General features: G+C 42.6%; 1 protein-coding gene and 1 non-coding gene across 5 annotated transcripts in view; one reads left to right on the top strand and one right to left on the bottom strand.

Moving 5' to 3' along the window:
* The window catches only part of SH3D19 (SH3 domain containing 19), a 199,949-nt gene that overhangs the window by 158,202 nt on the left and 27,432 nt on the right, over positions 1-14,315 (bottom strand). The window lies entirely within an intron of this gene.
* On the top strand, positions 536-672 carry LOC129406660 (small nucleolar RNA SNORA15). The gene has a single exon (XR_008631137.1). It is a non-coding gene; the product is annotated as a small nucleolar RNA SNORA15 (small nucleolar RNA).

Genomic DNA, 14,315 nt, shown 5'->3' with positions numbered 1-14,315 from the left:
TCATGGGCTACTCCCTGCTCAGAGGTTGCTCCAAGTGGTATTGGTGGCAGAGTGCTTGGCATGGAACTTTGGTCTCCTGCATGCAAGTCACACATGACAGTCTGTTAAGCCATCTTTCCAGACGTGTTTGTTTCTAACTCCCCCCATTCTCTTCGTTGTTGTTGTTGGAATGACTGAGGGTTATGCTATGGTGCACAATGGAAAGCACATAATCAGGTTGCAGGATTGAGTTTTGCTCTCCTTTAGTCGAAGTGCTTGCACATGATTGCCAGAGCTCTTGCTTAGTTGATGCATACACATTACAGTTGTCGTGCTTGCTATAACACGCTAGAAATCAGCTGCCTGTGACAGTGACAGAACAGAATGTTAGAACAGCAGGTAGGGTGCTTGCTTTGCAAACGGTTTGATCTCTGGCATCCCTTATGGTACCCAAGCACCACCAGGAGTGATTCCTGAGTGCGTAGCCAGGAGTGAGCCCTGGGTAGCATGGATATGGCACACTCCACCCCCACCCTCTCGACAAAAAAAGAAATAAGCTACCTGAGTATTTCATTAAACATATTCTTTCTTATACAGCCAGACACTAGGCAGTAATAAAGTTTTTCCCTTGAAATCGCTTTTGATGATACGCTGTTTTTTCATGGCATATCATCATTAAAAGTGGCTAAAAAAAGTTCCTTCTTCATGAAGGAAGCGAAGGGAAGGAATAACTCAAAATAATCAGCAATTATATTAATTTGGAGGCTGGAGAAGTAGTACAGTGAGAAAGGTGCTTGCATTACACGTGGCAGCCCTGGGTTTGAATCCTGGCATCTTACAAGGTCCGATGACAACCGCAAAGTATAAACCCTGAGTATCTTACCAGGTGTGGCCCTCAAACAAAAACAAACCAAAAAATTGAATAAATGCAATAAAGTATATTAATTTTATTCCTTACTATGAGCAGTTTGACGCCCTTCCTGTTCCTGGAGTGAGCAGATATCATTGGGCTACATTAACATATGACCGGGACAAATGGAGACATTACTGGCGTACACTTGAGCAAATCGAAGATCAACGGGATGACAAGTGATACAAGTGATACAAGTAATTCCTTACTACCAGAAATTGAAACAAACTGTTCACTGTCTAAACAAAAGACTGAACTTTTTAATTGTCTTTCAGAATAATTATCCTTAGCTGACCCAAATTCTCTCTACTCCTTTTTTTTTTTTTTTTTGCCACATTACACCTTCATTTACCATCACCATGTGGGTTGAATAAAGTGACTGGGGTTAATCCTGTGACACTTTATATCTCTCTATAACACCTAAGATCACATTTTGTACCGTTATTAGTTATAAACACTCAGGAGTAAAAGCAACAGGATACAATGGGGGTCTAAACTTTGAAAATGCCAAGGGCATTCAGTTTTGGTTAATTTAGAAAGGAGAGGGCAAACTAGATACCTGAGTAGAACTGAGTTAACATTTTAATAGAATTTGGGCAAGATTTCTTTTTATATGAATAGGGTGTTGGTAATATTCCACGGAGGGACTGGAATATCAAGATAAAAAGAGTAAGAATTTTTTAAAATTTTTTTAATTTTTAAATGAATCACCTGAGGTACAGACTTACAAACTTTCGTGCTTGTGTTTCAGTCATACAATGATTGAGTACCCATCCTCCATCAGTGTCCATTCTCCAGCACAAATGATCCCAGTATCCCTCCCACCACCCCCACCCCCTTTCCCCAACCCACCCCGCCTCTGTGGCAGGACATTCCCTTTTGTTCTCTCTCTCTTTGGGTGTTGTGGATTGCATATAAGTATTAAGTGGCCATCATGTTTGGTCTATAGTCAACTTTCAGCTTATATCTCCCATCCCAACCGGGCCCTTCAAGCACCCTTTACTTGGTGTTCCCTTCTCTATCTGAGCTGCCTTTTTTCCCCCAGCATGTGAGGCCGTCTTCCAAGCTGTGGAGCAATCTTTCTGGTACACATCTCTACTACTCTTGGATATAAGTCTTACATTCTATTACTTTATATTCCACAAATGAGTACAATCTTTCTATGTCTGTCCATCTCTTTATGACTCATCTCTTTATGACTCCCCAAAAACGGTCCCAACAAGGGAATGGATGGACCCAGGGCAAGCAGTGAGCTAGCTACCTACCCTGGCATCAAAATGGGCCTGGCCGAAGTGCCATAATACTTAACCATAAGTTAAGAGCTTGGTCATGGACAAATTCTGTCATGATCCAAAAAGTACTAAATTTGGACCCTGCTGGGGTTAGGAATGATTCATCCGGCCTGAGCACTGTAGTCTGAGTCTATGGTGAGATGTCCCCAGGAGAGTCACCCTACAAGCCTAAAAGTGTCCACTATTGTGTCCATACAGAATGATAAATATTAGGAAGGAGAATTAAAGATATTAATCAAGTTGCAGTTCTAAAGAGAGGAAAAACACACTGCAGATGGTTGGGAAGACAGGAAAAACATTTTGATTGCACTTCCCGTGGGGAGGTGTGTTTGGGAGGTCGTGGTGAGAGAGAAGAAAAAGCAGTTGTGGGAAGGAAAAGGGAGAAGAGTGAGTGAGGGAGAGAGACAGAGGAGACAAATACAGCGGGAAGAAAGAATAGCGGGGTTACAGAGAGATGGGGATGGTGACAGAGGGACTAGTGGATTGAGTGAGACAGAGAGTTCGAGGAAGGTTGAAGGAGAGAGAGAGAGATGAAGAGGACAGGAGACTGAAGAGAGACACAGAGTTAGAGGAGAAAGTTGTGAGTTAGAAGGCCGAGAGCTGAGAAGAAGAGTAGCTGAGGAGATTGGAGAGGAGTCACAGAGAGCATTGTACAGTGAGTTAGGGAGAGGGTTGGATAGAGTTGGGAGAGAGGAGAGATTGAATAAAAGGCAACTAATAGGCAACCAGCTTGGCCTTCGTTTTTCCTTCTTCTGTGCAAGGCAACAGCCGTCCCTGGTGGGGAAGCGGTTCAAGAGCACCGAACACAGGAGGAGAGAGAGAGCCCGAAAAAATTCCTGTCATGTGTAATACCTCCTCAATCGCCCAGGCGAAAAGGGAGTATGCAGCTCCGACCCAAGCGGGCCAGGGGGCAAAAAGGGGATGTTACAAACAGCTTTGTAGATCACAGCGAACATGTGAAAAATAAAGTGAAGAATTTCTGGATCCTGGAAGAAGGAGAGAACTATATACTATATCCAAATTATACTTTGGATTATACTATATCCAAAGATCGAGTCTGGGATATATACAAAAATCAGGTTCTATAAATGTTGGATTGAGAGGACAGACAAAAGTTAGTAAGTTACTAACTTTTTCTGTCATACCACGTCTGAAATTCTCTGACTTCTTTCCTGCTCTGCTTCTGCTCTTTTTCTCCTGGTACTACCTAACTGTTGAGGTCTGTAGGGGCAGGTTTACAGCTCAAGGGGCAGAACTCACGTGCAAGGCCCTGAGTTCCATCCTGTATGTCCCTGAGCATTGTTGGAGATGGACCATGGCCTCCCCTAACACATCCCCTACTGCCACAAACACCAAAACAATAACAATAAGAGAAAGGACAAATTCTAAGGGTTGTGAATTCTGCAGATTTGGTTAACCAGATGCAGTTCCTCAACTTCTAGTACAGATCCCAAAAACCAAAACTGTGTGTTGTCTTTATTCTCTAGGCAACCTAGAAAGCAAGATTCCCAGCTTGAAAAAAAATTTGATTGATTCTAGTGATTATGCCTTATATGTATTCTTTTGATGAAACTGGAGATGGGACCTGGGTAAATATAAGAACACAAAAATTTAGGGCTAGGGAAGATGGTAGTAGAGCACACATCTACCATGGTGAAATCGCTGAATTTAGTCTCTGGTGTTACATATTCCTCTCTTCCCAGTACCACCAGGATGCTGGGCCCCAAGGATCACTGGGTAGACCTTATTTAAAAACAGAGTGCCAAATAGAAAATATAGGGGTTAAAGCACCTGTATTGCATGTTAATCCTGCCACTGCACATGTTCCCTAAGCATTGCCAGGTATGCCCCTCCACCCAATATAAATAAATATATACATATAAATGAAAACACAGAACTTCAGGCCTGAGAGTGATCTAGAAATAAGTTAGACTAACCAATCTCCACATTCTATAGATGAAGAATTTAGGGTCTATAGAAGTTAATTACTTTGTCTTTAGCTTAAGTCAAGATGAAAAACATCCCATCTAGGATTGGATTGCATCCTGAAAAAAAGAAAAATTGGAAGATTAGAAATTCCCAAATTCAGTTAGAAGTCTAGAGTGGTGTAGCAGCTATCTACTGCATATGACAAATGATTACAAACCAAATACCAAAAGAACTATATATATTTATTACCTCATAATTTCTATGGGTCACTATTCAGGGAAGGCTTATCTAAGTTGTTTTGGCTCAGGGTCTTACAGGAGGGAGCTACAGGGTACTGCTCTATCAGCCAGAACTTCAGTCATGTCAAAGCCCCTAAGAAAAGGGTCTGATTTATAACATGGGGGCCAGAGCAATAGTACAGTGGATAAGGTGCTTGCCTTGCATGTGGCTGACCCAGGTTTGATCTCTAGCATCCCATACGGTCCCCCGAGCACCACCAGGAGTAATTCCTGAGTGCAGAGCTAGGAGTAACCCCTGAGCACCGCTGGGTATGACCCAAAAAAGTCAAAACAACAAAACCCCAAAACAAAAATAGATACACAGATAGACGACATGCCTCAGAGGATTTACTTCTAAGCTAAATCATTTTTCTCTGATGGGCTAACTCAGAGAGCCATTAGTTCCATTCTTATAAACTGTGATACATAAGAGAGTCAGGGGCCAGAACAATAGTACAATAGAAAGGGCACTTGGCCTTGCACGCAGTCAGCCAAGGTTCAATCCCTGGCACCATATTCAGTTCCTTGAGTCAGCCAGGAGTAAGCACAGTTCCCTGAACACAGAACCAGGAGTAAGTCCTGCACTGCCAGATGTGGCCTCCTCCCTCTCCCCCCAAAAAATAGAATAATCGAGATGAATGTCTTTTATAATCTAATCCCAAAAGTGACACCTCAGACCTCATAACTTTTAGAACTCATATCTTTTGCTGTATTCTATTCCCTAGAATTGAGTTAAACAGATGTAAACATCAGGAAGTTAGTTCACTAAGGTTATCTTAAATGAAGATACCTTCCATTGGATGAATAAAGGAAGGATCTGTACTAAGAAGTTAGGAGGTCAAGACTAACCACAAATTAAAGAAAGGCAAGCTTAAGCAGAGGTGGGTATTAAAAAGAATGCTATCTGAGTCTCCTGTTAACCATATATTCTAAATCCTATATTCTTGTACTCACGAGTATGTAGGGGATTGGGAAAATGTGTATTAGGTTTTCAGATATCAATATCCATGACCAGAGAGAATTTATATACTGTATCACTGTCATCCCGTTGTTCGTCAATTTACTCGAGCGGGCACCGGTAATGTCTCTATTCCTCTCAGCCTTGAGATTTTAGCAGCCTCTCCTTACTCGTTTTTCCCAACGACTGGAGCCTCTTTCAGGGTCAGGGGAATGAAACCTATCGTTACTGTTTCTGGCATATTGAATACGCCACGGGTAGCTTGCCAGGCTCTACCCATGCAGGCGGGATACTCTCGGTAGCCTGCTGGTCTCTCTGAGAGGTATGTATATATGTTACTGTATTGGGGATATGAATATGCCACGGGGAGCTTGCCAGGCTCTCTCGTGCAGACTTATTACTCTCAGTAGTTTGCCAGGTTCTCCAAGAGGGAAAACTAGGCTATCAGATGTCACAGGGCCCCTGCGCTTCCAGTTTTATAGTCTCTGGATGTTGGCCGCTGATGGGATTACACGTTGTTGGGGGCAGTTCTGGGTGTGACTGCCTAGCTACTGGAAAATTGGAAATCTGGATGGAAGAGTTAGAGTCCTGATTCGAGCAGCCTTGAAGATCTTGGCCCCAGGTCCCACACACCTGGTATCCTCTGCCGGTTCCTTTATGTGTGAGGCTCGTCTGAATGTGTGGAGAGTGGCCTTGAGCATGGCTGTGGCTGGGTTCTGGAAGTCTTCAACTGCCGAGGCTCTGCTCGGGTAGAGGAGGGAAACTCAACCCGCTCCCTCTGAGGGGCCCCAGTGAAGACAGCCAGGTTTGGGGGCAAGAGACTCTGTGTCGCTCTCTTCCAGGATCTTGGTTTCATAGTCTCTGGATGTTGGTCGTTGATGGGATTACACTCGAAGGGGAGCAGTTTCTCGGTGTGACTGCCTAGCTACTGAAAAATACTTGCTGTATTTATATACAGCAAGTGAAAATCTCTTCCTCACATTTTAAGTACCAATATAAAAAATCATTGTTCAGAAAACTTTTTTATTAACACTGCAAAGATAATTAAATAAGTAGATAAATCAGGACCATTATAAACCTTTTCATAGTGGTCAGGGATGTAGCTCAGTGATAAACACATACTTTATATGTGAGACTCGGGGTGACTCACTACACAAAAAGAATTTAAAAAATTAAAAGCTTTCCATACAGATAAATAAAACAGTAAGAATCTTGAATAAAATACTAAATTCCACAAATACAAAAGTATACAAAACAAAAACAATTCAAAGAATGTAAGTTTATTCTCAAAGGAACACTGTTTCTGTTAGCATCAGATTCCCTGGTTTGGTTTTTTTTTTTTTTTTAATGATAACACTACAGAATTGCAAGCAAAACATAAGTAACTCTATAGAAAATGACTTAGCAAAAGAAAAGATACTAAATCTGGGATGCTAAGTGAATAAAAAGAAAAGATTGTGAAAGGTGATGAGTCTAGATACTAGAGACAAGAGATCCAACAAGGAGAAAAAAGCAAAGTTTTAGTATCACAAAATAATTGGAAGTCACCTTACAAGTTATCTGATACAACTCTCAGCTCAGGAAACAAAAGATAATCCTTAAACTCCTAAATATGAAGGATTGGAAAACCAACTAAATAATAATTAACTGGACGGACCCTCTGCGCCTAAAGACTTTGATTCCAGAGATGTAACACATTTGGGCATCCAGCGCAGCATCCGATAGCGATGCACTGGGACTGCGAACTGGGCTACAACTCTGTGCTGCCGGGGGTGGATTTTTTTCCTCCCCACCCTGTCTTCCTGCACGGAAAGCGGCGGCCTGACGGCACCCACGTGGCAGGCGCCATCTTCTGTGACTCCAAACCCACAGGTATTCGGTTTTTACTTTTGGGGCTCCCAGGAACTCATGGGAAGGGGGCGTAACCGGCACGCCCTCGGCCCAGATAAATCCGGAGCCGATGAGCGCGAATCGGACACTCTGCGCCTAAAGACTTTGAATTCAGAGACTTCTTACAGCAATGCACTGGAACTGTGAGCTGGGCTATGTAATTTCTGGCAGAATTTTCTCTGGACTTTATACAGAACATTTATAATTGTCAGCAATGTGAAACGGTTCCTTTTGAACAGGTCTGACTTGGGGGGGAAACTCCAAATAATAACAGTAAGTTTTTGTTGAAATATTGAAGGTTTTTAATGTAGCAGCCACCTCTCTGGACTGTGAACTAAGCAAAAGCCTCACGCTGGCCGACGCGGCGTAGCGTACACCATACTATGAGGCGCGGGAAGGGGGATGAGGGGGAAAAAGAAAAAAAAAAAGGGAAAAGGAAAAAGGAAAAAAAGAGAGAGAGAGTGTTATGTACTTGTAGCAGTGGGGCTACATATCTCTTCATTTCCAGCAATGAAAAACTAATTATCAAATGTAGTAGGTCTGTCTCTCTTGGTTGGAAACTCCAACAACTATAGTGAGTTTTGTGTTGAATTATGGAATGTAATCAAGGTAAAGAAAAAATGAAGTGAAATTCATTAGTTATACAGTAGGGGGTAGGGGGTGGGGGCGGGGGGTATACTGGGGTTTCTGGTGGTGGAATATGGGCACTGGTGAAGGGATGGGTGTTTGAATATTGTATAACTGACATATAAACCTGAGAACTTTGTAACTTTCCACATGGTGATTTAATAAAAAGTTTAATAAATAAATAAATAAATAATAATTAACTATTGAGAGTGGAAAAATGGGAACTACTTTCACTTCACAATACTATGTCCTTTGTCAATCAGAATCCTTTAAACTGAAACTAATAAAATATATGCATAATGGATGAGATGGAATGAGACTGTTATTTATTGAAAACAACAACAGAAAATTCAAGACCTTGGGATGTGGCTCAGTGGCAGAGCATACAAAGCCAGTGCTTTGTAAGTAAGAAGCCCTACATTTGATTCCTGCCACTACATGATTCCCAGAGCACCACCAGGAGAACCCCTGAGCACTGAGCCAGAAGTAATCCAAGCACCACTAGGTCTAGTGACCCCAAACAAATGAACAAGATTCAGTGAATCATGCCTATTATCTCTTAGGAATAAGCTAAACTTGGAGATTTGGATATGATCTCAAAGCAATGTGATAGAAATACCATACCCAAGAAAGTATAAAGATAATCAACAATATTATATGGTGGGCGGTTTTTTTTGGAGGGGGGGCACCCTTAATGGTACTGAGGAATTATTCCTGGCAGTGCGCAGGGGACCATATGGAATGCCTGGGATCAAACCTGGGTTGGCCACAGCAAGGCAAGTGCCCTGCCCACTGTATCTAATCGACAATATTGTGTCCCTGCTGAAGAATAGTATTAATAGTATTCCATTCAGCATGGAATGTAAGAAAGCAAAAGTCAGAAATGCACATTCATCAGACTCTAGCTTGTAAAGGGGGAAAAATGGTATATAAAAACTACATTTTGAGGGCTGATCTTGCTTGAACATGACCAACCTAGGTTCAATTCTCGTTATCCCATATGGTCTCCCAAGCCTCCTAGGAGTGACCCTTGGGCACATAGCCAGGTGTAAACCCTGAGCACAGCTTGGTGTGGCCCGAAAACAAACAAACTAAAACCCTATATTTTATTATGAAAAAGTGCTCCTTTTACCTAGAGCGATAGCACGGTGGTTGGGCGTTCGCCTTTCACTCGGCCACCCCGAGTTCGATTCCCCCGCCCCTCTAGAGCCCGGCAAGCTACTGAGAGTATCGAGCCTTCAAGGCAGAGCCTGGCAAGCTACCCGTGCATATTGGATATGCCAAAAACAGTAACACTAAATCTCTCAATGAGAGACGTTACTGGTGCCCGCTCGAACAAATCGATGAGCAACTGGATGACAGTGACCTAGTTTTATAAAGAAGAAATAATTCATGCTAGTAAGCAAAATGCATGTGAACATTATCCACTTCCATGTCTTCTGATCTGAAGTATCTTCAAACCACTTTCCACATATTAATTTGGTTTTTCTACTCTTACCAAGGTTTACCCTGTTTGGAAAAAAGTGAAAATTCCTAATAATTGAAATGAATAGCTCTCACTTTAAATATTTTGGTTCAGGAATAATCCTCTTAAAATTTAGAGAGTCTGGGCAAAAGAAGATGGTTCAAATCGCTGGAGTGCAAGCTTTGCATTCAGGAGGTGTGCTTTTGATCCGCAGCACAATAGTCACCAAAGCAATAAGCACCTTCAGGAAGCAAACACAATGCTGAGAATAGCACCTGAGTCCCACTGGGCATAGCCTACAAATAAAATTCAGTGTCTCCTGAATTATATGTACTCTAAGTTCTCTGATAAGCCCAGGATAAAAGGAACTGAAAAATTTAGGGTCCAAGACCAAGATTGGAAAACCTTTAGCCAAGTCATGTTGCCTGTGAAAGAACTGCTAAGTCATCTATCTGGTTAACAAGCATCTTTCTTTTCTAATTTTGGGATTTATTTTTGCCTTCTCTATTATGTTGCTAATCATTTTAAAAACTATTTGATCTTAACTCATCATCTCACTTTTCACAAAGAAAAAACAAAAAAAAATAATTGACACTCAGAGAGACTAAGTAAATTGCCTAATATCACACAAATAATATTTTGATTAAGCACCTGAGAAAGATTAATATTAGATTAAGCACCTGGGGAAGATTAATATTAGATTAAGCACCTGAGAAAAAAGTTTGCCCAAAAGATGTTTCAAAAGGCAAGGAGAAAGCTGATCAATTAAAAAGCTAAGCATTATCACAAGGAATCTAGGTAGATGTACAGGGCAGATATTCATATGGTTCAGATGGTGAGAAAAGCTGACAACATATACATTCCTACAGAAAACAAGGCGGCCTTTGCCCTCAGGATCAGATGTAGCCATGTGTGAGCCCCAAGGTCTGAAAGGTGCTACAGCTTCTTCGTGTTTGCCAGATCTTCAATTAACATGCTGAGGTTGTGGAACCCTATACTGCATGGGGGTACCCAAAACTGAAGTAAATTAATAGATCTTATAAGAATGGTTACCACAAAATCCACAACAAGCAAACTGCCCTAACAAATAATGCATTGACAGAACAAATTGTGCATACCATGAGGCTCTGGGCTAGATTTACTGCAGCAATTTAACAACAAATCAGGAAAATTTAGCTAGGCACTATAATAATGACCTCTCTTCCATTTCTTGATCTTTATGAAAAAGCAAGCAGGGCCAGAGCGATAGTATAGCAAGTCGGGTTTCTGCTTCGTGTGTGGCTCACCCAGGTTCAATCCCTGGCATCCCATATGGCCCCCTGCACTCCTCTAGGAGTAAGTCCTGAGTGCAGAGCCAGGAGTAACACTCAAGCATCAACAGGTGTGGCCCAAAGAGCAGCAGAAGAAAAGGCAGCAGAAGCAGAAGCAGAAGCAGCAGCAGCAACGTTCACCTTTCATAGCTACAGACAAGAGGTTCCTGTTCTGTCCAGTGTCCTCCAACTTCAGGCTGGCAGCTACAAGTTCCCTCCCTCCCTCCACCTCACAGACAGAAACCCTCCACCTCACAGTACACCTCACCTGGCCGGCAGAGGGTGCCTCATGCCCTCAGGATAAAGTGCAGCTACAGGACTCGGGGCTAGGTCTACTCAAGGCCCTTCACTACTTGTCATCAGGGAAAAAAAAAGAGGAGGGGTGCAACACAGTAATTTATCTTAAAGAAGCTGATCCTAATCCCTTTTTGTGGCTGTTTCCCAACAGGCCACTCCTGGGAAATCAGAGCCCAGGAAGAAGGAGGTGCTGATTCTGAGGACAGAAGATATGTGCCCTCCTGGTGGAGTCTTCCTCCTGCTTCTGATGCTGGGTAAGTCTATGGGGTGGGGCAGGGTGGGGAGATTTTTGACCCCACTCGGCATCATAAACCCTCAGGCAACTGATGACAGAATAGCATTCATGGTGGGGTAAGCAATGCTGGGTCTATACCCGCATGGCCCCGTCCCACTGGAGATGGCCCCCAAATGACACTTTACTTACGGAGTTTGCCAGTGAACAGTGAAGCCCACGAAAGTCCTGAGAAGATACTGCCTGCCAGGCACCAGGCTCAGACCCTAAGTAGCAGGAGGAAAGATCCCTGCACAACCTTTGCTCAGAGAGGGCCAGGGACAGAAGGGTACTGACGTGCTAGTCAAGAAAGGCTTTACTGGGGCTGGAGCAACAGTACAGCAGGTAGGGTGTTTGCCTTGCACGCAGCCGACCCGGGTTCAATTCCCAGCATCCCATATGGTCCCCCGAGCACCGCCAGGAGTAATTCCTGAGTGCATGAACCTGGAGTAACTGCTGAGCATAACCGGGTGTGACCCAAAAAGCAAAAAAAAGAAAGGCTTTACTAAGAAGGAGTCGTTGGAGCAAAGACTGCAGGAGTGATATGATTGAGCTGAGGATGTAGGAAAAGAGCATTTCAAGCACAGGTAACTAGTGCAAATACTAGTCAATGATTTCAGGCTTAAGTTTATTCATTTCTTTTACTGACCCACAAAGATTTTAGAGTTGAAGCGACTGAGCATAGCAAAAGGTAACAGGAAACAAAACAACAAAGATAGACAAACACTGCCAGGCAGTTGTTAAAGCAAATGTGATAAAGTTAAACAGTAATGCAAACCTTAAAAACAACAAACATACCGTATTTTCAACCAAAATATATACTTGCTATTTCCAGTGAATAACTGGATCATCACGTGAATGTCAAAATAATGCTTCGTGCATGTTTCTAGTATGTCATATCAGAATTTCTATCACTGGGATTTGTTAAAAAGTTGATCTTTAAAATCAATTTGAAAAATTAAGAAGGAAGATTCTAGTGAATCAAGATATTAGAAGCATTACTATGTTATAACTATGTTATATTAATAGTATGATGTGTCTGCCTTAGGATCTTGCCCACATTCTTCGTCCAGAAAAGAAAAGCAGCAAGTAGGTGAGTGGTTTCCACTTGAGCCAGACTGCAGGGTCTGTAATTGGAACAGTATGAAGGAGGGAGGTGAGGAAAGATTCAGGTCCCAGTGTGGGAACTGAAGGGGGAGGTTGTGGATGATAAGCTGGGCGCCAGATAAATAGGATCATCAGATTCCCATATTTCTTTCTTTTTCTAGTATGTGGACAACGTCAAGCCTCCCCTCGCATTGTGAGAAGTGTGAATTCTATGGAGGGGAACTGGCCTTGGCAGGTCAGCGTGCGCATTTCCAGTACGCATGTGTGTGGAGGCTCTCTTATTGGTGAGAAATGGATATTGACAGCAGCACACTGTCTCAAAATGTGAGTTCTAGCTGGCCACTGGTACAAACATGTTCTCAAGAAATAGTTGAGCCATTAAGCGTATTAACAAGCATGATCCAGAGACTCACAAATGAGTCTCAGAACCTAGCAGCTCGCTTCAGGGATGGCTCCAGACCATGTCCAGGCTGATTTCACCCAGGCACCTGAGATGGGAGCAGGCATCCTCTCCCTCTGCCTACACCAGATGAACCCTGGCAGCCGCAAACATCCAGAAACCAATTGCTACCACCCGCAGGGCCAATCTTCACAAGCTCATCCTGGGCCCCCCACACAGAGACTAAATCTGCTGAAAAACCCAGGTATGTGGGACCAGTGACTAAAAACACCAGGCCTCAAGGGTTTGGGACTGGGCTGTCCCTTCCCATTTTCCAGTCCTTCTGGGGTCCTGGCTGTCATGTCCACGAACTGCCTCTGGGTGCTATACAATTTATGCGCATTAACAGCCATGATCCAAAGACTCACAAATTAATCTGGAACCAAGCAGCTCACTGCAGAGATGGTTCTGGAACCTGTTGCAGAGATGGTTCCAGAATCTAATTATTTTAATTTTTAGAACCCCAGGAGCATGCAGCCGCTTTTGCGGCCACATGATATCTCATACTATTTATTGCTTTTTTGTTGAATCACCGTGAGATAGACCCTCACAGACATTTTATACTATGCATAAGAAGCAATACAAAATAAATTATCTAGCATCTGCCTTTGGAGAAGGCTTGAGTGGTGGTGGGAAACTTCGAAATAATGGTGGTGGGAAGGTCTAATGGTGGTGGAATTGGTATTGAGATAGGGAATGCAATCAATTATTGTAAACATCTTTATGGAAATAAAATTTAAAAATTTGGAAAAAATGAAAACAGTTGAGTGACCAGAAAGATAGTACATGGTTAAGGCACTTAACTTGCACACAACTAACTGGCATTCAATCCTTGGCATCCTACAGTCCGCCAAGTACCACCATATCCCTGAGCCATTCATAACCCCTGAGCATTGGCAGGCATAGCCTACAAAACAAAGAAGAGAAAGGAAGGAAAAAAAGAAGGGAAGGAGAGATGAGGGGACTGAATTATTTCACATAGACATAAACTGACAAATGAAAGCAGTAAGATGGGTAGGTAGAAGAATGCCTAGGACACCCTGAACACAGGTCAGGGCATGAAGACAGAAAAGAAATGAAAGCACCCATATTTAGAAATTTTTCAACATTTTTGGCCAAATCATTTCTAAATGCTATTCTCAAGGGATCTTTTTTTCTAAGATTTTGGGCTCACAAAGACAATGTCAGCTCCCTCCTAGTGCTAACTGCTGTGAGAGAAGCAAGGTGCCACCACAAGGTAAGTAGCCCAAGGCAAACATCCAAAGAAACTGATGTCTCCCATCAGAAACTAGTAAAGAATTAGACTGCCAATATGCATGTGAGTGAAGCAGATAATCTTCAAGTTAGGATCTGGTATGTCTGCTGTCCACCTTGACTACAGCCTGGCAAGGGGCCTTGAGTCAGAGACACTTCACCCAAGTCACCTCTGCTTCCTGACCCACAGAAACTATGAGATGAATGTTTACAGTTTTCGAATTCTAAACTTTTTAGCAACTTGTTATGCAGTAGCAGGTAACTAATAAACAAAAAGAAAAGCAAAATAATAGGACTTTAATAATACTG

Source organism: Sorex araneus, chromosome 7, assembly GCF_027595985.1.
Source record: "Sorex araneus isolate mSorAra2 chromosome 7, mSorAra2.pri, whole genome shotgun sequence".
In the NCBI taxonomy this organism is placed as follows: Eukaryota; Metazoa; Chordata; class Mammalia; order Eulipotyphla; family Soricidae; genus Sorex; species Sorex araneus.
This window is presented reverse-complemented; position numbering and strand designations above follow the sequence as displayed.